At 41.6% G+C, this 22,968-nt stretch overlaps 2 non-coding genes across 2 annotated transcripts; both read left to right on the forward strand.

Annotated features, from left to right (window-relative positions):
- Positions 1-5,823: 5,823 nt before the first annotated feature.
- On the forward strand, positions 5,824-5,931 carry LOC123183795 (small nucleolar RNA Z188). The gene has a single exon (XR_006492811.1). It is a non-coding gene; the product is annotated as a small nucleolar RNA Z188 (small nucleolar RNA).
- A 769-nt stretch (positions 5,932-6,700) lies between these two features.
- On the forward strand, positions 6,701-6,808 carry LOC123183794 (small nucleolar RNA Z188). The gene has a single exon (XR_006492810.1). It is a non-coding gene; the product is annotated as a small nucleolar RNA Z188 (small nucleolar RNA).
- Positions 6,809-22,968: the final 16,160 nt, after the last annotated feature.

The raw sequence follows: 22,968 nt of genomic DNA on the forward strand, positions 1-22,968 counted from the left end.
CTTTGGGGGATTCTTCTAGTCCATAAAAATCACCATAAATTTTCAGCTCATTTGGACTCCGTTTGATATTCCTTTTCTGCAAAACTCAAAAACAAGGAAAAAACAGAAACTGGCACTAGGCTCTAGGTTAATAGGTTAGTCAAAAAATCATATAAAATAGCATATAAATGCATAAAAACATCCAAGATAGATAATATAATAGCATGGAACAATCAAAAATTATAGATACGTTGGAGACGTATCAAGCATGCCCAAGCTTAATTGCTGCTCGTCCTTGAGTAGGTAAATGATAAAAACAGAATTTTTGATGTGGAATGCTACCCAACATATTTATCAATGTAATTTTATTTATTGTGGCATGAATATTCAGATCCATAAGATTCAAAACAAAAGTTTAATATTGACATAAAAACAATAATACTTCAAGCATACTAATAAAGCAATCATGTCTTCTCAAAATAACATGGCCAAAGAAAGTTATCCCTACAAAATCATATAGTCTGGCTATGCTCCATCTTCATCACACAAAATATTCAAATCATGCACAAACCCGATGACAAGCCAAGCAATTGTTTCATACTTTTGATGTCCTCAAACCTTTTCAACTTTCACGCAATACATGAGCGTGAGCCATGGACATAGCACTATATGTGGAATAGAATATGGTGGTTGTGGAGAAGACAAAAAGAAGGAGATAGTCTTACATCAACTAGGCATATCAACAGGCTATGGAGATGCCCATCAATAGATATCAATGTGAGTGAGTAGGGATTGCCATGCAACAGATGCACTAGAGCTATAAATTTATGAAAGCTCAAAAAGAAACTAAGTGGGTGTGCATCCAACTCGCTTGCTCAAGAAGACCTAGGGCAATTTGAGGAAGCCCATCATTGGAATATACAAGCCAAGTTCTATAACGAAAATTTCCCACTAGTATATGAAAGTGACAACATATATAAGAGACTCTCTATCATGAAGATCATGGTGCTACTTTGAAGCACAAGTGTGGAAAAAGGATAGTAGCATTGCCCCTTCTCTCTTTTTCTCTCTTTTTTTGGGCTCTCCCTTTTTTTTGCCTCTTTTTCTATATTTTTTTATTTTTTATTTTTCGTCCGGAGTCTCATCCCGACTTGTGGGGGGATCATAGTCTCCATCATTCTTTCCTCACTGGGACAATGCTCTAATAATGATGATCAGCACACTTTTATTTACTTACAACTCAATAATTACAACTCGATACTAGAACAAATATATGACTCTATATGAATGCCTCCGGCGGTGTACCGGGATGTGCAATGACTCAAGAGTGACATGTATAAAAATTATGAACGGTGGCTTTGCCGCAAATACGATGTCAACTACATGAGCATGCAGAACAATATGACAATGATGAAGCATGTTATAATAAACGGAACGGTGGAAAGTTGCATGGCAATATATCTTGGAATAGCTATGGAAATGCCATAATAGGTAGGTATGGTGGCTGTTTTGAGGAAGGTATATCGTGGGTGTATGGTACCGGCGAAAATTGCGCGGTACTAGAGAGGCTAGCAATGGTGGAAGGGTGAGAGTGCGTATAATCCATGGACTCAACATTAGTCATAAAGAACTCACATACTTATTGCAAAAATCTATTAGTCATCGAAACAAAGTACTACGCACATGCTCCTAGGGGGATAGATTGGTAGGAAAAGACCATCGCTCGTCCCCGAACGCCACTCATAAGGAAGATAATCAATAAATAAATCATGCTCCAACTTCGTTACATAACGGTTCACCATACGTGCATGCTACGGGAATCACAAACTTTAACACAAGTATTTCTACAATCCACAATTACTCACTAGCATGACTCTAATATCACCATCTTTATATCTCAAAACAATCATAAGGAATCAAACTTCACATAGTATTCAATGCACTTTATATGAAAGTTTTTATTATATTCCTCTTGGATGCCCATCATATTAGGACTAAATTCATAACCAAAGCAAATTACCACACTGTTTATAGACTCTCAAAATAATATAAGTGAAGCATGAGAGTTCATCAATTTCTTCAAAATAAAACTACCGCCGTGCTCTAAAAAGATATAAGTGAAGCACTAGAGCAAATGACAAACTACTCCAAAGATATAAGTGAAGATCAATGAGTTGTCGAATAATTATGTAACTATGTGAAGACTCTCTAACATTTAAGAATTTTAAATCTTGGGATATTATTCAAACAGCAAGCAAATCCTAATAAAATAAAATGACGCTCCAAGCAAAACACATATCATGTGGTGAATAAAAATATAGCCTCAAGTAAGGTTACCGATGAACGAAGACGAAAGAGGGGATGCCATCCGAGGCATCCCCAAGCTTAGGCTCTTGGTTGTCCTTGAATATTACCTTAGGGTGCCTTGGGCATTCCCAAGCTTAGGCTCTTGCCACTCCTTATTCCGTAGTCCATCAAAACTTTATCCAAAACTTGAAAACTTCACAACACAAAACTCAACAGAAAACTCGTAAGCTCCGTTAGTATAAGAAAACAAATCACCACTTAGGTACTGTTGTGAACTCATTCTAAATTTATATTGGTGTTACATCTACTGTATTCCAACTTCTCCATGTTCATACCCTCCGATACTACTTATAGATTCATCAAAATAAGCAAAGAACACAATGAAAAGAGAATCTGTCAAAAACATAACAATTTGTAGTAATCTGGAAACTTTCCGTACTTCTGTAACTCCAAAAATTCTAAAAACTTAGGACAACCTAGGAAATTTGTATATCAATATTGTGTAAAAAAATTCAGATCAAAAGCACGCTTCTGTGATTTTTGAAAATTATTTTACTGGGCGTAAAAGTTTGTGGTTTTCAGCAAGATCAAGTCAACTATCACCATAGACCATTACTTGGCACTTTATTGAAACAAAAGATATAAAACATGATTACTACAGTAGCATAATCATGTGAACACACAAAAACAGTAGGTATAAATATTGGGTTGTCTCCCAACAAGCGCTTTTCTTTAATGCCTTTCTAGCTAGGCATGATGATTTCAATGATGCTCACATAAAAGTAAAGAATTGAAACACAAAGAGAGCATCATGAAGCATATGACTAGCACATTTAAGTCTAACCCACTTACTATGCCTAGGGATTTTGTGAGCAAACAATTGATGGGACCAAGAATCAACTAGCATAGGAAGGCAAAACAAGCATAACTTCAAAACTTTCAACACATAGAGAGAGAACTTGATATTATTGCAACATGTAGAAGCATATGTTCCTCTCTCATAATAATTTTTAGTAGCATCATGAATGAATTCAACAATATAACCATCACATAAAGCATTCTTTTCATGATCTACACGCATAGAAATTTTACTACTCACCACATAAGCAAATTTATTCTCATGAATAGTAGTGGGAGCAAATTCAACAAAATAACTCTCATGTGAGGCATAATCCAATTGAAAATTAAAATCACGATGACAAGTTTCATGGTTATCTTTATTCTTTATAGCATACATGTCATCACAATAATCATCATAGATAGCAACTTTGTTCTCATAATCAATTGGAACCTCTTCCGAAATAGTGGATTCATTACTAAATAAAGTCATGACCTCTCCAAATCCACTTTTATCAATATTATGAAAAGATTCAACACCCTCCAAAATAGTGGGATCATTACCTAGAGTTGACACTCTTCCAAACCCACTTTCATCAATATAATCATCATAAATAGGAGGTATCATCATAATAAATTTGCTCCTCAAAACTTGGGGGGACAAAAAATATCATCTTCATCAAATATAGCATCCCCAAGCTTGTAGCTTTGCATATCATTAGCATCATGGATATTCAAAGAATTCATACTAACAACATTCCAATCGTGCTCATCGTTCAAAGATTTTATGCCAAACATTTCATTGTATTCTTCCTCTAGCAATTGAGCACAATGATCGGAATCCTTATTTTCACGAAAGGCATTAAAAAGATGAAGCAAATGAGGCAACCTAAATTCCATTTTTTTGTAGTTTTATTTTATAGACTAAACTAGTGATAAAACAAGAAACTAAAAGATTCGATTGCAAGATCTAAAGATATACCTTCAAGCACTAACCCCCCCGGCAACGGCGCCAGAAAAGAGCTTGATGTCTATTACGCAACCTTCTTCTTGTAGACTCGTGTTGGGCCTCCAAGCGCAGAGTTTTGTAGGATAGTAGCAAATTTCCATCAAGTGGATGACCTAAGGTTTATAAATCCGCGGGAGGCGTAGGATGAAGATGGTCTCTCTCAAACAACCCTGCAACCAAATAACAAAGAGTCTCTTGTGTCCCCAACACACCCAATACAATGGTAAATTGTATAGGTGCACTAGTTTGGCGAAGATATGGTGATACAAGTGTAATATGGATGGTAGATATAGGTTTTTGTAATATGAAAATATAAAAACAGCAAGGTAGCAAGTAACAAAAGTGAGCGAAAATGGTATTGCAATGCTTGGAAACAAGGCCTAGGTTTCATACTTTCACTAGTGCAAGTTCTCTCAACAATGTTAACATAATTAGATCATATGGCAATCCCTCAACGTGCAACAAAGAGTCACTCCAAAGTTTCTATCGAAGAACATAGGACGAAAACGTGCATCAACCCCTATGCATAGATTACCCCAATGTCACATCGGAAATCCGCGAGTTGAGTGCCAAAACAACATCAAGTGAATCAATAGAACATACCATTGTCACCACAGATATCCCATCGCAAGACATACATCAAGTGTTCTCAAATCCAATACTCAATCCAACATAACGGAACCTCGAAGAGCAAGATTCAATTCATCACAAGAAGGTAGAGGGGAGAAACACCATATGATTCAACTATAATAGCAAAGCTCACGGTACATCAAGATTGTGCCAAATCAAGAACACGAGAGAGAGAGAGAGAGAGAGAGATCAAACACATAGCTCCTGGTACATACCCTCAGCCCCGAGGTTGAACTACTCCCTCCTTGTGATGGAGAGTGTCGGGATGATGAAGACGGCCACCGGTGATGGTTTCCCCCTCCGGCAGGGTGCCATAATGGGTTTCCAATTGGCTTTTCGTGGCTACAGAGGCTTGCGGTGGTGCAACTCCCGATCTAGATTTATTTCTAGGGGTTTCTATATTTATAGGAATTTTTGGCGTCGGGAACAAGTCAGGGGGGTCCATGAGGTGACGACAAGACAGGGGCGGAGGCCTCGTGGCTCTTCTAGCCCAACTCTTTTGCTTCGGGGGCTTCTTCTGGTCCATAAAAAATCACCGTAATTTTTCAGCTCATTTGGACCCCGTTTGATATTCCTTTTCTGCGAAACTCAAAAACAAGGAAAAAACAGAAACTGGCACTCGGCTTTAGGTTAATAGGTTAGTCCCAAAATCATCTAAATGCATATAAAACATCCAAGATAGATAATATAATAGCATGGAACAATAAAAAATTATAGATACGTTGGAGACATATCACTTCCATCTGCCTCCTTTCTCCACATCTCATCTCCAGCTCCAATCTCTGTTTTGCATCAGGATCAAGGGATCTCTCTCTCTCTCTCCACCGTCTGGCAGCCTGCTTGTTGATTTCTAAGTTGTTACAGTTTGAACTCCCCGAGTTCATATTCTGCTTTGAGAAGGTCGTGGTTTCATTCCTTTGGCTGGCCGAGCTCCAGATTCGTCTCTAACTATGTCATCCCCGCTTCGTGAGTTTGTTGTTGTGTTTGTTCTTGATTTGTGGGGCATATTCTTTTTTTTGGCTTCGGTTGATGTTATTTTTCTCATGGTTTCAATGATTCTGGCATGCCGATGATGATGCAAAAGCATTGGTGAATTCTGGATGAATACGCTTACCACGACGAGGTGTGCAACTCTGGTGATATCCACAGCGCAATACTCTGAGGCTTGCATGCCGAATGCATGGACCCATCTTCTAAAGTTTTGTTTCTTTTGCTTGAGGCTGGTTTGAGATTGTAGATTGGCATCTTTGGAGTTTAAGTGGTCTCTGGCAGACTTGCAAAATGCTGGTCTTTTTGAAAATGTTCTTTCTGTGTTGCATAGGCGATGATTTCTTGCGCAAAGATTTCACCAACTGAGATTTGTCGTCATGCAGGAAAAAGAATTGGCAGGGAGCTGGTCCCAAATGTAAATTTTCTTACAACACTTGTTGCATAGGGGGGGAGTGCTTGATGACAATAGGAGCTCCCCGCGTGCGTTGCCTCCGCAGCGACGAGACGAACGTTATCCTGACACAAGTGACAATGTTATCCTAGTAATCCTGGCCATCCGTCGCTTCAATGGTCGCTCCGGTAGCCAAGTGTATTTAAGGACCATCCACACCCGTCGCTTCCATCTGCCTCCTTTCTCCACATCTCATCTCTCGCTCCAACCTCTGTTTCACATCAGGATCAAGGGAACTCTCTCTCTCTCTCTCTATCTCTCCCATCTGGCAGCCTGCTTGTTGATTTCTAAGTTGTTACAGTTTGAACTCCCCGAGTTCATATTCTGCTTTGAGGAGGTCGTGGTTTTATTCCTTTGGCTGGCCGAGCTCCAGATTCGTCTCTAACTATGTCATCCCCGCTTCGTGAGTTTGTTGCTGTGTTCGTTCTTGATTTGTCGGGCATATTCTTTTCTTGGCTTTGGTTGATGTGTTTTTTCTCGTGGTTTCATTGATTTCGGCATGCCGATGATGATGCAAAAGCATCGGTGAATTCTGGATGAATGCGCTTACCACGACGAGGTGTGCGGCTCTGAAGATATCCACTGCGCAATACTCTGAGGCACGCATGCCAGATGCATGGACCCATCTTCTAAAGTTTTGTTTCTTTTGCTCGAGGCTGGTTTGAGACTGTAGATTGGTATCTTTTGAGTTTGAGTGGTCTCTGGAAGACTTGCAAAATGCTGGTGTTTTTGAAAATGTTTTTTTTGTGTTGCATAGGCGATGGTCTCTTGCGCAAAGATTTCACCAATTGAGATTTTTCGTCATGCAGGAAAAAGAATTGGCAGGGAGCTGGTCCCAAATGTAAATTTTCTTACAACACTATGTGCATAGGGGGGGAGAGTACTTGATGACATTCAGGGATGAACGTGGACCCATCGAACGAGGACAATCACTGTAGTTCGTCCAAGATGGAGTGCCGGGCTCACGTGGGGCGCGGCAGCGCGATGTGGGGCTCGACCACGGTGGCGCGCGCGAGGCGCTGCAGCAGCAGGGCTACGGTCTCGAGGCCGTGTGGTGGCTGCGTGGGATGGGCGGGGTGCGCCCAGGGTAGTGGCGGGGCTCTGCCAGATCCATTCTGGCCTACTCCAACCGATGTGCATTGGGCAGCGCGACGCATGTTGTGGTAGCGCGGGCCGACCATGTCTCGTGGCTGGCTGTAAGCAAGCGCAGTGGTGCTTGGCGGCGTTGGCTGTTAGACACTGTGCTGGTGCGGCGCCCGGGCTGGCAGTGGTAGGCTGGATCGGGGTGGCGTGGGGGGCTGCTGGCGGCGGTAGGCTGGATCGGGCGGCGTGGGGGGCTGCTACCGACCTGCCGTGATGATTAAGGTGGCGGTCCCCGTGCTCTTCTCGCATCATGGCAACGACATGCATGATCGTTCCTCCTCGATCTGGCCATCGACGCGTTCCGGGACGGCCGCCGGAGATCTTGCTCATGATATCTGGAGGTTAGATTCTGGTCATGCACTCCCATATCAACCTACGAGGTTCTGAGGTGCCAAGTCGCGACTTTCAGGGTGAAAACCTAAGGTATGACCACCATTGGTTGTGCCTGACGATTGCCTTGTTGAAGGATTTATTTTGAGAGCGCGGGCATTATCAGGGTGAAAAGCTAAGATCTTGGGTCGGGCAACACATCGCTTGTGTATTTTTACCTTCTTAGAGGCATTGCTTTTGGAGACCTTTTATATTTTCCGGGTGTTGCATTAGGTGGTGGTAGGTGTGTGGCTGTTGAGAGGAGTCGGTCGCTGCGGCGGGTGAAGGAAATATGCCCTAGAGGCAATAATAAAGTTATTATTTATTTCCTTATTTCATGATAAATGTTTATTATTCATGCTAGAATTGTATTAACCGGAAACATAATACATGTGTGAATACATAGACAAACATAGTGTCACTAGTATGCCTCTACTCGACTAGCTCGTTGATCAAAGATGGTTGAGTTTCCTAGCCATAGACATGAGTTGTCATTTGATTAACGGGATCACATAATTAGGAGAATGATGTGATTGACTTGACCCATTCCGTTAGCTTAGCACTTGATCGTTTAGTATGTTGCTATTGCTTTCTTCATGACTTATACATGTTCCTATGACTATGAGATTATGCAACTCCCGTTTACCGGAGGAACACTTTGTGTGCTACCAAACGTCACAACGTAACTGGGTGATTATAAAGGTGCTCTACAGGTGTCTCTGAAGGTACTTGTCGAGTTGGCGTATTTCGAGATTAGGATTTGTCACTCCGATTGTCGGAGAGGTATCTCTGGGCCCTCTCGGTAATGCACATCACTATAAGCCTTGCAAGCAATGTGACTAATGAGTTAGTTACGGGATGATGCATTACGTAACGAGTAAAGAGACTTGCCGGTAACGAGATTGAACTAGGTATTGAGATACCGACGATCGAATCTCGGGCAAGTAACATACTAATGACAAAGGGAACAACGTATGTTGTTATGCGGTTTGACCGATAAAGATCTTCGTAGAATATGTGGGAGCCAATATGAGCATCCAGGTTCCGCTATTGGTTATTGACCGGAGACGTGTCTCGGTCATGTCTACATAGTTCTCGAACCCGTAGGGTCCGCACGCTTAAAGTTCGGTGACGATCGGTATTATGAGTTTATGTGTTTTGATGTACCGAAGGTAGTTCGGAGTCCCGGATGAGATCGGGGACATGACGAGGAGTCTCGAAATGGTCGAGACGTAAAGATCGATATATTGGATGACTATATTCGGACTTCGGAAAGGTTCCGAGTGATTTGGGTATTTTTCGGAGTACTGGAGAGTTACGGGAATTCGCCGGGGAGTATATGGGCCTTATTGGGCTTTAGGGGAAAGAGAGAGGGGAGGCTGCGCGCCCACCAAGGCTTAGTCCAAATTGGACTAGGGGGAGGGGCGGCGCCCCCTCCTTCCTTCTCTTCTCTTTTCCCTTTCCTTCTCTACTACTCCTACTACTTGGAAGGGCTCCTAGTTCTACTAGGAAAGGGGGAATCCTACTCCCGGTGGGAGTATGACTCCCCTAGGGCACGCCATAGAGAGGGCCGGCCCTCCCCCTCCTCCACTCCTTTATATACGGGGAGAGGGGCACCCCTTGGAGACACAACAATTGATCATTGATCTTTTAGCCGTGTGCGGTGCCCCCTTCCACCATAATCCACCTCGGTCATATCTTAGCGGTGCTTAGGCGAAGCCCTGCGTTGGTAGCATCATCATCACCGTCATCACGCCGTCGCGCTGATGGAACTCTCCCTCGAAGCTCTTCTTGATCGGAGTTCGTGGGACGTCATCGAGCTGAACGTGTGCTGAACTCGGAGGTGCCGTGCGTTCGGTACTTGGATCGGTCGGATCGTGAAGACGTACGACTACATCAACCGCGTTGTTCTAACGCTTCCGCTTTCGGTCTACGAGGGTACGTGGACAACACTCTCCCCTCTCGTTGCTATGCATCACCATGATCTTGCGTGTGCGTAGGATTTTTTTTGAAATTACTACGTTCCCCAACAGCGGGACCTTTCTTTTTATTTTCTCCTCTAGATGTGTACATCCTGGATGTCTTTGTGACATATTGTAGATGCAGAGCCTGCATGTAATTGGTATCTTCACGATATTAATATATTCCTCTTTAAAAAAATCATCACCCAATAATCCTTACAATTACTAAGCTCTCTGGGAATAGAGGCCTAGGAGAGCTTCAAGTTTTTTTAAAGTGGACTCGTTTGTAAAGGTCGGATCTAATCGTGGGCCCCACATGACACTACAGAAAAGGACATTCTACTAAAACACTTTTCAAAACTAATGAAAACATTTAGGAATTGTAATTCTTTGTGAATTTCCAATTCACTAAAAAACTTTTGTTGATTTAGAGAATGCTTGTAAAATTCTAAATTCTTCACGAATATGAAAAGGTATTTATGAATTCTAAAAAATATTCATGAGTTCTATAATTGTTCATGTTTTTCAGAAATGGTCACGAGTTCTATAATTGTATATGTTCAGAAGATTGTTGCGGTCAGGGTGGCAGAACACCACCACATCGTCGATGTAGAGCGAGACGAAAGCAGCGTGGCGAGTCGTTAGGCGTTGTAGACCGCCACGCCCTGCTGCCTGGATGATCAGGGAGTTGAGAACAACCACACCAAGGATGAAGAGCATGGGTGATAAGGAGTCTCCCTGGCAACGCCAGCGACATGGCCAATAGCAGCTCATGGAGTTCCATTGATGAACACAAGAGTGGAAGCTGTGGAGAGCAGAATTGAGATCCATTCGCGCGAGCAGCGGCCAAATCCGAGATGGGATAGGGTGTCAGAAGGGATGCCCAAGATACAGAATCAAAGGCGCGTGCAATGTCAAGCTTGAGAAGGAGCCTAGGCATCTTCGGGTTGTGCAGAAGGGGTGCGGTTTGCTGCACAAGTAGAAAATTTTCATGGATGCAATGCCCGGATATGAATGCGCTTTGATTGATCGAAACCCTCGTCTGCATCTTGAGCACAAGCCGGAGGGAGAGCACTTTTGATGTAGGGTAGAACCCTAGGGCCCGATCTTTCACGATTGGAGCGGATCCTATGAAGAACACGAGGGGAAACACGAGGGGAAAATGAGAGAAATCACTCAAACCAACAAGATTTGATTACACATATGCTAGATCCTCAAAATACAAATAGATCCACGAACAACAAAGGACGATACAAGAGTTAACTAGTTTATCTCCGTGAGGAGGCCATGAGGGGGTCTTCCCATGAGGGGTCTTGAATCCGCTTGGGGGGCCTTCTCCAAAGAGGTCGTGGACTCCAATGGAGAAGTAACCAAGTGGATGAGCAAAGCTCTATCTCTCAAATGAGCTAATCCTTTGCTAACCCTAGAAAGAGGGAGGAGGAGGAGTATATATAGTCTAAGGGGGCGAAAGGGTACATGGGCCTCGGCCCAATACGCTGTGCACAGATAGGCATCGGTCGTCCGGACGCTGTCGGACGTCCGGTGGCTCGTGAGGGTCCGGACATCCGGAAGCGGTCTGACGTCCGATAATTTGGCTCGGGTCAAGCGGTGTCGGATTTCCGGAGATGGTCGGTCGTCCGGAGGCTTCAGACTTATGAGAATTTCCCTTCTATTGGGCGGCACCGGATGTCCGGAGGGGCTCGGTCATCCGGTCGCTGGGGTGTGTCGGACGTCCGGTCCACATCGGTCATCCGGCTGCTGTAGCGTGCGTAGGCTGGGACTTGGCTGGCTGGCTAGCGCTTCCAGGAGTCGGACGCCCGGTCCTGACTGGTCGTCCGGTGGCTGTAGACTTCTGGCAGCTCTTCTTCTTGTTCCTCGTACTTGGTGTCCTCGCCGTCTTGTCCGTTGGGTGTCACTGACCCGTGGCCTTCCTCTAAGCACCCGATCACACATAGGGTCTCCGCTTGAGGTAGAAGCCATGTCGCATATGTAGGAAGTGGTAGTTCAGAGAGGAGTAGGTTCACCTTATCTTTGATAGCCTTTGCTCGAGCCCTTGTCATTGGTCCAAGTGGCGTCATGGGAGGTGTAGGTAGGTCCATCGGGATGACCTTGGGATGCTCTGCATCACCCCCCCCGGGAAAGATCCGACCTCAGATTGAAAGCTTCACCACCATGGTACAACGAGAGATCTTTGACATTGAAGACGACGCTCACGTTGTACTTGTCGCGCAGGAGGTTGATCTTGTAAGCATTGTTGTTGTAGCGTGCTAGCACCTTGAAGGGTCCGTTGGCTCGAGGTAGAAGCTTGGATTTGCGTTTGTTGGGGAAGCGGTCCTTGCGAAGGTGTAACCACACAAGATCTCCAATGTTGAATATCATGGGTTGCTTGTTGATGTTGAGCTTGGTCGCAAGTAGTTGTACTTGGCGCTCGATGGTGTGCCTTGTATCTTCATGCATCTTCTTGAGGTAGTTCGCTCGGGCACTCGCGTCCATGTTGGTGCGCTCTTGTAGTGGTAGAGGAAGAATGTCCAATGGGGACAACGGGTTGAAACCATAGACGACCTTGAAAGGGGACTTGCCGGTAGTCAAATGTCTTGCACGGTTGTATGCGTACTTGGCGATGGGTAGGCACTCCTCCCACTGCTTGATGTTCCTATTGATCAACACGCGTAGTAGAGTGGTGAGCGTTCGGTTCATCACTTCTGTTTGGCCGTCGGTTTGAGGATGGTATGCCGAAGAGAACAAAAGCTCGATTCCAAGCTTGGCGCATAAGGTCTTCCAAAAGTAGCTCAAGAACTTGACGTCGCGGTCCGAGACAATCGTCTTTGGCACTCCATGTAGGTGCAATATTTCCCTACAGAAAAGGTTTGCAACATGTGAAGCATCGTCTATCTTGTTGCAAGGAATGAAATGAGCCATCTTGGAGAATCGTTCCACTACAACAAACATGGAATCCTTTCCATTTCTAGTTCGAGGCAAACCAAGCACAAAATCCATGCCAATATCCTCCCATGGGTGATATGGAATTGGAAGGGGCATATAAATACCATGAGATTGAGCTTTGGACTTAGCTTTGCGACATGTCGAGCATCACTTGGTGAAGCGTGAAATGTCGCGGAACATCGTGGGCCAAAAATAGTTCTTGGAGAGCGTAGCAAATGTCTTGTCGCGTCCAAAGTGTCCCATTAGTCCTCCTCCATGAGATTCTTGCAAAAGTAACAAACGAAGAGAAGACTTGGGGATGCAAAGTTAGTTAGCTCTCATAAGATAACCATCCTTGATGTAATATCGTTCCCAAGATGTATGCGTCAAACATTGGGCATATGGAATAGCAAAAGTAGGATCATGCGCATACAAGTCTTTTATGTGCTCAAAGCCGATGACATTCAATTCAAGTTTAGTGACAAGCATGCATTTGCGGGAAAGAGCATCCGCCACAACATTTTCCTTACCTTTGATGTATTTGATGATATAAGGAAATGACTCAATGAATTCACTCCACTTAGCATGACGCTTGTTCAACTTAGTTTGACCCTTAACCTTAAGGTATTTAAGCGTTTCATGGTCGGTATGAATGCCAAATTCATGAGGGCGAAGATAATGTTCCCACTCATGCAAAACTCGCACTAAAGCATATAGCTCTTTGTCATAGATGGGATAATTGAGTTGCACTCCGGAAAGTTCCTCACTAAAGTAAGCAATTGGGCGCTTCTCTTGCATTAACACACCTCCTATGCCATTACCGATAGCATCACAATGAACTTCAAAAGTTTTGTCAAAATTGGGCAAAGCAAGCACGGGAGCATGTGACAGCAAATTCTTAAGCTCATTAAATGCGGTGTCTTGGGATAGTCCCCAAACAAAGGGTGCATTTTTCTTACCCAAAGCATGTAAAGGGGATGCAATGGTGCTAAAATCCTTAACAAAGCGACGATAAAATCCGGTTAAGCCAAGAAAACTACACACTTGTTGCAAGTTGTTGGTTGGCGCCAAGTTTTAATAGCATTGATCTTAGATTCATCTACATGAACACCCTTAGAAGACACAACGAAACCCAAGAAAACAAGCTTATCAACACAAAAATGGCATTTGTCCATATTAGCATAAAGGCGCTCTTTCCTAAGGGTTTGCAACACGGTTCTAAGATGGGTGACATGATCTTCAAGAGATTTGCTAAAGACAAGAATATCGTCAAAATAGACCACAACAAATACGCCAATGTAGGGGCGAAGAACAAAATGCATGATGCGCATGAATGTACCGGGTGCTTCGGATAAACCCATTGGCATAACAAGCCATTCATATAAGCCAATTTGGTCTTAAATGCGGTTTTCCATTCATCACCTTCTTGTATGTGTATTTGATAGTAGCCACTTTTAAGTCAATCTTATAGAAAATGTTGGCTCCGCTAAGCTCATCTAGGCGTGGAATGGGGTAACGATAACGCACGGTGATAGCATTGATAGGACGACAATCGGAACACATGCGATATGTACCATCTTTCTTGGGAACAAGGATTACCGGGGCTCAAGCTTTCTCATACATGGCCATTGTCGATGAGTTGTTGTACTTATCGTTGGATCTCCTTGGTTTCCTCGGGGTTGACGCGGTAGGGAGCCTTGTTAGGAAGGGGTGCTCCGGGTATGAGGTCGATGCGGTGTTCGATGCCTCGTAGTGGAGGTAGGTGATGACCCACAAGTATATGGCATCAATTTTAGCTCTTTTCGATAAGTAAGAGTGTCGAACCCAATGAGGAGCAGCAGGAAATGACAAGTGGTTTTCAGCAAGGTAATGTCTGCAAGTGCTGAAATTCTAAGTAGCAGAGTAGTTTGATAGCAAGATAATTTGTAACGAGCAAGTAACGATACTAGTAACAAAAGTGAAGCAAGGCAGCCCAATCCTTTTGAGGCAAAGGACAGGCCAAAACGGTCTCTTATAATAAGCAAAGCGTTCTTGAGGGTACACGGGAATTTCATCTAGTCACTTTCATCATGTTGATTCGATTCGTGTTCGCTACTTTGATAATTTGATATGTGGGTGGACCGGTGCTTAGGTGTTGTTCTTACTTGAACAAACCTCCTACTTATGATTAACCTTCTCGCAAGCATCCGCAACTACGAGAAAAGTATTAAGAATAGATTCTAACCATAGCATTAAACTTTTGGATCCAATTGGTCCCTTACGGAATAGCGCATAAACTTGGGTTTAAGCTTCTGTCACTCTCGCAACCCATCATCTAATAACTAGTCCACAATGCATTCCCTTAGGCCCAAATATGGTGAAGTGTCATGTAGTCGACGTTCACATGACACCACCAAGGGAATCACAACATACATACTATCAAAATATCAAACACACATCAAGTTCACATGATTACTTGCAACATGATTTCTCCTGTGACCTCAAGAACAAAAGTAACTACTCACAAATGATAATCATGCTAAAGATCATAGGGGTATTAAATAGCATATTGGATCTCAACATATAATCTTCCACCAAATAAACCATATAGTAATCAACTACAAGATGTAATCAACACTACTAGTGACCCACAAGCACCAACCTATAGTTCCGGTAACAAGATTGAACACAAGAGATGAACTAGGGTTTGAGATGAGATGGTGCTGTTGAAGATGTTGATGGAGATTGCCCACCCTAAGATAAGAGAGTTGTTGGTGATGATGATGACGATGATGATTTCCCCCTCCGGGAAGGAAGTTCCCCCGGCGGAATCGCTCCGTCGGAGGGCAAAAGTGCTCCTGCCGAAGTTCCGCCTCGAGACGGCAGCACTCCGTCCTAAAAGTCCTCTTCTTATTTTTTAGGTCAAAATGACTTATATACCAGAAGATGGGCACCGAAGGTGGGCCTGGGTGAGCACAACCCACCAGGGCGCGCCTGGGTGCTCACCAGGGTGGCCCCCTCTGGTACTTATTGGCTCTAATATTCTTCATATATTCCTTAAAATTCTCCGTAAAGTTTCAGCTTGTTTGGAGTTGTGCAAAATAGGTAGCCTGTTGTAGCTTTTCCAGGTCCATATTTCCAGCTGCCGGAATTCTCCCTCTTTGTGTGTACCTTGCATATTATGATAGAAAAGGCATTACAATACTCCAAAAGGCATTATTATGCATAAAAACATCATAAATAACAGTAGGAAAACATGATGCAAAATGGACGTATCAACTCCCCCAAGCTTAGACCTCGCTTGTCCTCAAGCGAAAACCGAAATCCAAAAACATGTCCACACGCTTAGAGAGAGAGGTGTCGATAAAAACAAAATACGGACATAGAAGCATCATGTTGATTATTATAACAGCAACAAATTTAAACATAGAACTTTTATCATAGAACTTTTATCATAGACTTCTCATGAATAAGTGACAATTCATCACACTATTGAAGTATAAAGCATAAACTCTATTAGAAACCAACAAACTATGTTCTTAGTCAACTTTGCAACTACAATTCATCATATTTTCAGGAAGGGTCATGTATCGGAGCCTTTAGGAAAGTCCACATACTCAACCATCATATAGTCTTCTATGATTGCTAACACTCACCGCATACACATGAGCAAAACGTTTCAACTGGACACATAGAAAGATAGGGGCTTATAGTTTCGCCTCCCAATGTATTCACCTCAAGGGTGATCTCAACAATAATAACTCATGATACCCATTATCAACTGGACATATGTGCCTAGATCTTTCCTCACCACATGATGCTTGCCAAAGGAGAAAATAAAAAGGAATAGAGAGAAAAACTTTGACTCTTTGCATAAAAGTAAATACATTAAGGTAAAAGATAGGCCCTTCGTAGAGGGAAGCAGAGGTTGCCATGCGCTTATTTGTTTGTATGCTCAACCCCTTAGTGCAAAAGAACGTCACGTTATATTGTGATGGCAACCTTTATTATGCAGCCTGTCGCTTTTATTCTTCACCATCACAAGTTCGTACAACGCTCAATTTTCGCTTACACTAAATGATCTCACACTTTTAAAAGCAATTTTTATTGCCTTTTTGCACCGGTGACAACTTACTTGAGGGATCTTGCTCAATCCCTAGGTAGGTATGGTGGACACTTGAAGATAAGATTTGGGTTTAAGGGGTTTTGGATGCACAACTAGTATCTCTACTTAGTGCGGAATTTTTGGCTAGCAAAGATGGGGGGAAAGCACCACATGTTAAAGGATCTATGACAATATAACTTCTATGTGAATATGAACAAACATAAACCATTACGTTGTCTTCCTTGTCCAACGTCAACAATTTTGGCATATAATATTTTGATGGGGGCTCACAATCACATACGATTTCTAGGATAGTGTATTTATATGTGAATCTTCTCTTCCCTTATTAATTCTTTCATGAGTTGCATCATTGACCAATGCTATGTTTGCCAATATCTTAAAATTTCCTACTTATACTTTTCCTTATGTGGTGTCATCACCTACCATAAGATTAGCATATGATATTTTTCATTTATTTCCTTTCTTTTTATTTATAACCTTTCTTTTTATTGCAACATGATAGTAAAGAAAGCAAAAACTCAAACTAAACTTTATTATATATCTCGCACACGATTACAAGGATAGATCACTAAGAAAACTCTTGAAAAGAAAGGATCGAACTAAACTATTATTCATCTAAAGCAAAAGATCGAACTAAAATAAGTAAAGACAAAATATAGTGGGGATGATACGATACCGGGGCACCTACCCCAAGCTTGGCGGAAGCCAAGGGGAGTGCCCATAACCGATACTCAATTTTCTTTTGGTGATGAAGAAGGTGGTGGTGTAGTAGAGGAAATCCCGTCCTTCAAGATTAAGAGATTCTCCAATCGTTTCAATGATCCGAAAGGCTTCGATCTCAGTAGGGGTAAGATGAGCATAGTAAGGTTTAAGGATATCTTCTTCTTCCTCCTCGGCCGGCAGTGCTTGGTCGACCACCGGGGCTTGGTCTACGGTAACGTCCTTGCTCGTGTCTCCCTTGACGACCTCTACAGGCTCTTCTCTCCTCAGCTCGATCTTCATCAACCAAGCATCCTCTTCCGCGTTGTTGAAGGAAAAATAGGACATGATGCCTGGCTCAACAGATCTAACCGAAAACAGCAAGAAAAGAACATAGAAGATTTCTCGGTGATACGGTGGTCAATAGGTTCGGGGCGTATATAAAGATTTTTTTTATCTTGGGAGACAAGCAAACTGTAGAAAAACGAAGTCCGGAAGGTACCCGAGGTGGGCACAACCCACCTGGGCACGCCTGGCAAGCCAGGCGCACCCTGGTGTCTTGTGCCTACCAGGGGACGCTTCCTGGTTGTTTCTTATTTTCCTAACTTTTGTTATATTCCAAAACTGACAGAAAATATTTTTGTGGATTTTCGGAGTCCGTTTACTTACCGTATCACGTACCTCCTTATTTTCATGATTCTCAAGTGTTTTGGAAGGACTCTTTTATGTGTTCTTCCGGTGTCAAAGTTTGGATAATATTACTTTCAACATTAATGGGCGTACCTGAGATATAATGTTTTATTCGTTGCCCATTAACAACCTTCGGGTTAGTACCTTCGGCATTATTTATTTTGATAGCTCCAGACCGATAAACCTGCTCGATAACATAGAGAGGAGTTTTCCTGCGAATAATCTAAAATGAGAGTTGTACAAAAGAACATATTCTCCAACTTTAAACTCACGCTTTTGGATTCTTTTATCATTCCATATTTTAACTTTTTCTTTAAACAACTTGGCATTTTCATAAGCTTGGGTTCTCCATTCATCTAATGAGCTAATATCAAATAACCTCTTTTCACCAGCAAGTTTGAAATCATAGTTGAGTTCTTTGATTGCCCAATATGCTTTATGTTCTAACTGTGGCAAATGACAGGCTTTTCCATAAACCATTTTATAAGGAGACATACCCATAGGATTTTTATATGTTGTTCTATAAGACCAAAGTGCGTCATCTAATTTCTTAGACCAATTCTTCCGGGACCTATTGACAGTCTTTTGCAAAATTAATTTTATTTCTCTATTGCTAAGTTCAACTTGACCACTAGACTGAGGATGATAAGGTGATGATATTTGATACGTCTCCACCGTATCTATAATTTTTGCTTGTTCCATGCTGTTATATTATCAATCTTGGATGTTTTATAATCATTTTATAGTCATTTTATATCATTTTTTGGTACTAACCTATTGACATAGTGCCAAGTGCCAGTTGTTGTTTTCTGCATGTTTTTTACATCGCAGGAAATCAATATCAGACGGAGTCCAAACGCAACAAAACTTTACAGAGATTTTTTTGGACCAGAAGGAACGTAATGGGCCCTGGCTGCGCCTTGGGGGTGCCCCGAGGGAGGCACAACCCACCAGGGTGCGCCAGGAGGCCCAGGCACGCCCTGGTGGGTTGTGCCCACCTCGGGTGCCCCCCGGACCGCCTCTTTGCTCTATAAATACCCCAATATTTCCAGAACCCTAAAGGCATCGACGAAATATTCATCCAGCTGCCGCAGAGTCCAGAATCACCAGATCCAATCTAGACACCATCTCGGATGGGGTTCACCACCTCCATTGGTGCCTCTCCGATGATGCGTGAGTATTTCTTTGTAGACCTTTGGGTCCGTAGTTAGTAGCTAGATGGCTTCATCTCTCTCTCTAAATTCTCAATACAATGGTCTCTTGGAGATCCATATGATGTAACTCTTTTGCGGTGTGTTTGTTGGGATCGATGAACTTTGAGTTTATGATCATATCTATCTATTTATATCCATGAAAGTATTTGAGTTTCTTTGATCTCTTTTATGCATGATCTCTTATAGCCTAGTATTTCTTCTCCGATATTTGGGTTTTGTTTGGCCAACTTGATCTATTTATCTTGCAATGGGAAGAGGTGCTTTGTAGTGGGTTCGATCTTATGGTGCTTGATCCCAGTGATAGAAAGGGAACCAGCACGTATGTATCGTTGCTACTAAGGATAAAACAATGGGGTCTATCTCTACATAGATAGATCTTGTCTACATCATTTCATCGTTCTTATTGCATTACTCCGTTTTTCCATGAACTTAATACACTAGATGCATGCTGGATAGCGGTCGATTTGTGGAGTAATAGTAGTAGATGCAGGCAGGAGTCGGTCCACTAATCTTTGACGTGATGCCTATATAATGATCATTGCCTGGATATCGTCATGAGTATTTAAAGTTCTATCAGTTGCCCAACAGTAATTTGTTCACCCACCGTTTGCTATTTTTCTCGAGAGAAGCCACTAGTGAAACCTACGGCCCCCGGGTCTCTTTCTCATATATTTGCCTTTGCGATCTACTTTTTCCTTGCATTTATTTTCAGATCTATTAAACCAAAAATACAAAAATACCTTGCTGCAATTTATTCTTTTTTATTTTATTTGGTGTTCGATCTATCAATTTACTACAAATTTATCTCACGTCCGTTTGCCTACTTGAGGCGCCGTACCCCGGAAGGGATTGACAACCCCTTTAACACGTCAGGTTGCGAGGATTTGTTATCTGTGTGCAGGGGCTGTTTACGTTGTGTTGCTTGGTTCTCCTACTGGTTCGATAACCTTGGTTTCATATCTGAGGGAAATACCTACCGCCGTTGTGCTGCATCATCCCTTCCTCTTTGGGGAAATACCGACGTAGCTTTAAGCAACATCAAAAGGAATTTCTGGCGCTGTTGCCGGGGAGGATCTTCAACATATACCAGGTTACTAATCACAAATCTCATCTCCTGGCAATTTACATCATTTGCCATTTGCCTCTCGTTTTCATGTCCCCCACTTCACAAAAAATTGCCGTTTTTGTTCGCCCTCTTTTTCGTTCGCCGTTTTCTCGTCAGATCTGTTTTGTTTGCAATCTTGTTTGGTATCTTTGCTTGTGTTGCCATGTGTCTTCTATTTGCTTGCATCTTCGCTTGCTAAAAATCTATTGATATGGATCCTCATCCACTTGTTAATGTTTTTAAATGATCCAATCATGATGAACCAATTGCTAGTGAGTTGAGTGCAAAAGATTATCTTTATGAAGTTTTGCTTGAGATTCGTCAATCTGAAAATTGTGATGAAGAAATTTATGATGTGATTCATGATAGCTCCTTGAATGAAAAGCATGATTGCAATGATTTTACTATAAATACTATTAATGTCAATTGTGCTAATAATATGCAAAACCCCAAGCTTAGGGATGCTAATTTTGATATGTCCACTACTTATTGCAATGATCATGATTGGGGTGATTCTTCTTATGATCTTGAAAGTTTATTTAAGCCTCGTGATGAATGTGTTAGTGATAATAATGTTCACAATAATATTGAAAGTGGGTTTGGAAGAGCGTCAAATTTAGGTAAACATAATCCCACATATTTGGAGAGTATTCAATCTTATGAAATTTTTGTTGAAAGTGGGTCTGGAGAGGTCATGACTTTAGTTGATGTTCATCCCACTATTTTGGAATATGATAAACTTGTATGCATGTGGATCATGAAGAGAAAATTGTATATGATAGATATATTGTTGAATTTGATTATGATCCTACATGTAATTATTATGAGAGAGGAAAATATGGTTGGAGAAATTTTCATGTTACTAATTTACCGCTCGTTATGTTGAGATTGTTATTATTTCTTTCTTCTTCCTTGCATATGCTATATATTTCTTGTCTTGATAATTTGTTTGCTTATAAAATCCCTATGCATCAGAAGTATGTTAGACTTAAATGTGTTTGTCACATGTTTCATGATGTTCTCTTTGTGTTTCAATTATTATCTTTCATGTGAGCATCATTGAAATCTTATGCCTAGCTAAGGGCGTAAAACTATAGCGCTTGTTGGGAGGCAACCCAATGAATAAAATTTATTTTTTCTTTTTGCTTTCTGTTCTTGAGTGTTTGCACAATTATGCTACTGTTATGATTGTGTTTTTTTGTGTTTCAATTAGTGTTTGTGCCAAGTAAAGCCTTTAGGATCTTCTTGGGTGATAGTTGTTTGATCTTGCTGAAAAAACGGAAACTTTTGCGCTCACGAAAACAATTCTAAATTTTTACCAGAGCGTGATAAAATACCAATTCTTTTTGCAGAAATATTAATATACAAATTGCTTAGGTCATCCTAATTTTTCAGAATTTTTGGAGTTCCAGAAGTTTTCGAAATAGTCAGATTGCTACAGACTGTTCTGTTTTGATAGATTCTGTTTTCTTTGCGTAGTGTGCTTATTTTGATGGCTCTATGGTTTTCTTTGATGAGTTTTTGCCATAGAAAAGTTGAAATACAGTAGATACAATGCAAAAATAAAATATGAATTGGTTTGGTACATTACTTATAGTAGTGATTTGCTTTCTTACACTAACGAATCTCACGAAGGTTTTGTTGAGTTTTGTGTGATTGAAGTTTTCAAGTTTTGGGTTATCTTATGATGGATGAAGGAATAAGGAGTAGAAGAGCCTAAGCTTGGGGATGCCCCGGCCTCCCAAGCTATTATCCAAAAATGACCAACCAACTAAGCTTGGGGATGCCCCCGAGTGGCATCCCCTCTTTCTTCTAACGACCATCGTTATTTTACTCAAAGCTATATTTTTATTCGTCACATAATATGTGTTTTGCTTGGAGCGTCTTGTATGATATGAGTCTTTGCTTGTTTTATATTGTATTTTAAGTCTTGATCCCTTGCTGGACACACCTATTTGGGAGAGCCAAAATTATGTCATGACTTGTTAGAATTCCTCTCTATGCTTCACTTAAATTTTTATGAGCAATGGACTTGCTCTAGTGCTTCACTTATATCTTTTTGAGCATGGTGTGCTTAGTATTTTTGAAGAAATTCTCTCTTGCTTCACTTAGATTTATTTGAGAGTTAGTAAAATTTTTAAGAAATTCTCTCTTGCTTCACTTAAATTAATTTGAGAGAAAGAAAGAAAAATTATGCTCATGATCTTCACTTATATTTGTTTGAGCTTATGAAAAGAAACACATGAAAATTAGTCCCAAAGTGATAGATATCCAAGAAGGATATAATAAAAACTTTCATGATGATCATTGGACAAAATAAACTTGATTCTTAATAATAGTTTTGAGATATGATGATGTGATATGTGAGTTATGTTGATGAGTAATTATGCTTTAGTAAGAATATTGGTGTTAAGGTTTGTGATTCCCTATGCAAGTACGGAAGTCATAGTCATGCAATGAAATTATATCCTACTTATGGTGCATTATTCGGTGTTATTTATGCTTAATGCTAGCTTATGAGATTATTCGTTTCTTGGTTGGTCACTTCTCAATCTTT

The sequence above is a fragment of the Triticum aestivum genome, chromosome 1D (assembly GCF_018294505.1).
Source record: "Triticum aestivum cultivar Chinese Spring chromosome 1D, IWGSC CS RefSeq v2.1, whole genome shotgun sequence".
NCBI lineage: Eukaryota > Viridiplantae > Streptophyta > Magnoliopsida > Poales > Poaceae > Triticum > Triticum aestivum.